Genomic DNA, 3,029 nt, shown 5'->3' on the forward strand with positions numbered 1-3,029 from the left:
AGGGGACACTGCAGGGGGCGGGGGCCGCCGGAGATCAAGGGCCGAGACCGCCAGCCAAGGCTGGGCGCCGGGGGGCGGGGGGCCGGCAGCGCCCTTCCTCGGGCCCCGCATCGCCCTGCTGCCGCCCCACTCGCGGGGGCCAGAAGGGGCAGTGAACTTGGCTGCCCTCTCGTGACCCCCTCCCACCATCAAACACACTTGGGCGAGCGGATCTGGCGCCCAAACTCGGGGTGGGCGCGCGCCCGCACGCCGCGGCGGGTTTGCGCCTGGGTGGTTCCCGGGTGCCTGGCCCGCGCCTTGTTTACGAGCATCACATTAGTCACCGGTGAGCGCCGGATCGATAGCAGCTGGGTGCCCTTTTCCTGGAAGGAGGGGAGGGGCGCGGGCGCGGCGCCCCCGAGCCCGGACCGTGCTCGCCTCGGGTGGCTCCCAGGGTCCCACCCGATCGGGGGCGCCCTTCCCCCGCACCCGGGTCGTGGGCTCTTCCGGGGCGTCATCAGCGCCATTCACTTGTCAGGTTCTCGGGAAGTTGAAATCTTCTGTTTGGGATGTAATAAGAGAAAGGGAAGGAGGACGAGCAGGCGTAGAAAAATGCAGTTTCCATAGCGCCGGAAAGAGGGCGGGCTCCAGCGAGAACGCCGCCAGGAGCCCGGGTCCCCGCGGCGGGGTGCCCTCCTCCCCACCAGACCCTCTCGGCCCCGCGCGCGGAGGCGCGGAGGTGGGCGGCTCCAGACCTGCGCGCCCTTTGCGGGCGGCGACTGCTTCGTCGAAAATGCCCTTGAAGAAGTGCTCCCAGTGTTTACATCTACAGGGTTTTGTGATGGCTTTTGTGACTTTCCAAGTCGGTTACAAATTCGTGCCCCTGCCGTCGCATCTCCAAAATGTCACCGTGGGGGCCACGGGTGAGGATGGGTGTCCCTGAGTTGAGACCAGAGCAGGCTCCCGGTCTTGCAGAAACTAAGAAAGCTAACAAAACAAGCCGTTGTCCATTTTCTTGCTTTAATTTGTGTGTCTTCGTGAAATAATTTGAAACAACAATGTTGGTTATTTTCTAGTAAGTCCTGGAAGTTTGCCTTTGAATGTCCTCTAGAGTTTATAAAGGTCTTTATTTTAAATATAATGAAATCTTAAGTCTAAGGATAATAACTTAAGATTGTAATTTTTGAAAGGGCAATGAATATTTTCGCAAATTTGTCAGCATGTGACTTAAAGATTCTGCCAGTTGATACTATGTGCGAAAAGAACTCCATTTCCACAAAGATAGCAGCGTTTTAGCCCGTCTGCGGTTATGATTATTGTTCAGCAGCCTGAATTTGGGAAGAAGAACCAGTGAAACGTGTGCCATAGTAGCGTTTGCCTCAAAGAGGCATATTTAAAGTGGATCTTCCATTTTAAGTCATGCTTTAAAAAAATCATACCTTTTGGAATGTCGTTTTAAGTGTGTGTGCCTGTATGCGTGTGTGTGTGTGTGTGTGTGTAAGACTGTGTGTGTGTCCTGGACACCTTTATAGACATGCCGCTTTGGTTTTCTGTTCTTTTTAGATCTTGTTGTCCTTTCTGTGTTAACAAATGTTGCCTAGCAATATGTCTACTCAGAAAGGAGAGATGAAGGGATTCTTGGAATTTGAAGAAAACATGGCCCAATTTTGTGGGCTTTGTGATGATTTCCATCTCACTTTGTGAGGGATCTAAATGGGCCTGCCTGCCTTTATGCTCCGCAATGCTAACTAGCCAACGGTGATGGGGGGAAACCTCCTCTCAGCCTCAGGGGATTATGATCTCCTCTGAAAGTATTCTTTGCAGTTGTGTCATTCTTTTCTTTTTGACTCCGGCTTTTCCTGCAAAATTAAATTTTCATATATTCAGTGAATCCTTATTTGCCGTGCCCCTCAGATGTTGACAAGTGTCATCTTTGGAGCGTTTGTTTTTCTCCTAGGGCTATTCTAGTGTTAAATGCCATATTCAAGTTAAGGTGCTAGAAGCTCTAAGTTGGCACTTGGCACTTTCCCCACGTGCTGCCTCAGTCACCAAGGGAGAAGGGTGAGGAACTCTCACCTACAGCAGTGGCATTCTCCTACCAGAAAGATCACAAATCTCCTGGAGCAAAACTGCAAACTAATTGTCATTCTGAAGTCCTAGAACCTCTAAACTCAAGTGTGGGAGGTACAATTTCCATTCTCATTAAGAAGTCAGTCCATGAAACCAACAGTAAGGAACTCTGTAATTAGAAGTATCCCTGTCTTCTTCCTCAACGAAGGAGCTCATTGTCTTTCTCTCTTTCTACTGCCAAATAAGCTATTTATTTATTTAAAGCTTGTCCAACACCTTGTGATTTTCCAACTGTTCTCCCATACTTTTTCAGCAAAAGTCAGCTAATAACATCTGCCAGCCTGCTCTCCACGCAGGGCTGGGTGCTGCTTTGCATGGCCTGTTGCCAGCCAGCAGCCTGGATGAAATCTTTTCTCATGGTCCAAGATCTTTCATTTTGGAAGTTCTCTTTGGTTTTATGGATAACTAAATGGCCATATCTTTTAGCAAAGAGTGCTTTTGTTTGTTTGGTTTGTTTTGTTTACATAGAATCATACCCAGTGATTCTTTGATTAAAAAAAAAAGTCTGGAATCATTTAATTACCTTTCATAAAGTAGTCAATTTCATAAAAATGTAGACACTACAAATGCATCACAAATCCATAATATAATAATAATACAAGTAAGAGTAGGCATCATTAATTCTCTTCTCTGTTTCATGGAGGGAAGGCACACACAGGAGGACGAACGTAGATAACATTTTAGTGCTTCTGAGGTTTTTTTTTTCTTTTTAATTCTTAACCCCTTGGTTGTTTGACAGTCTTTCCTGTCTGGATGAACTGTATCTAAAAACAGACTGAGCGGATAGTTAAGTGGAACACTCTACAACCAGGTAGAATAGCTTCAATTTAAAATGTGCTTCAGGAGGAAAAAAAATAACATAAAATAACCGAACATAAAATAAGATATGCTTTAGGAGAAGGTATAGTTTTGAACCTCAG

This window comes from Ailuropoda melanoleuca, chromosome 7 (assembly GCF_002007445.2).
Source record: "Ailuropoda melanoleuca isolate Jingjing chromosome 7, ASM200744v2, whole genome shotgun sequence".
NCBI lineage: Eukaryota > Metazoa > Chordata > Mammalia > Carnivora > Ursidae > Ailuropoda > Ailuropoda melanoleuca.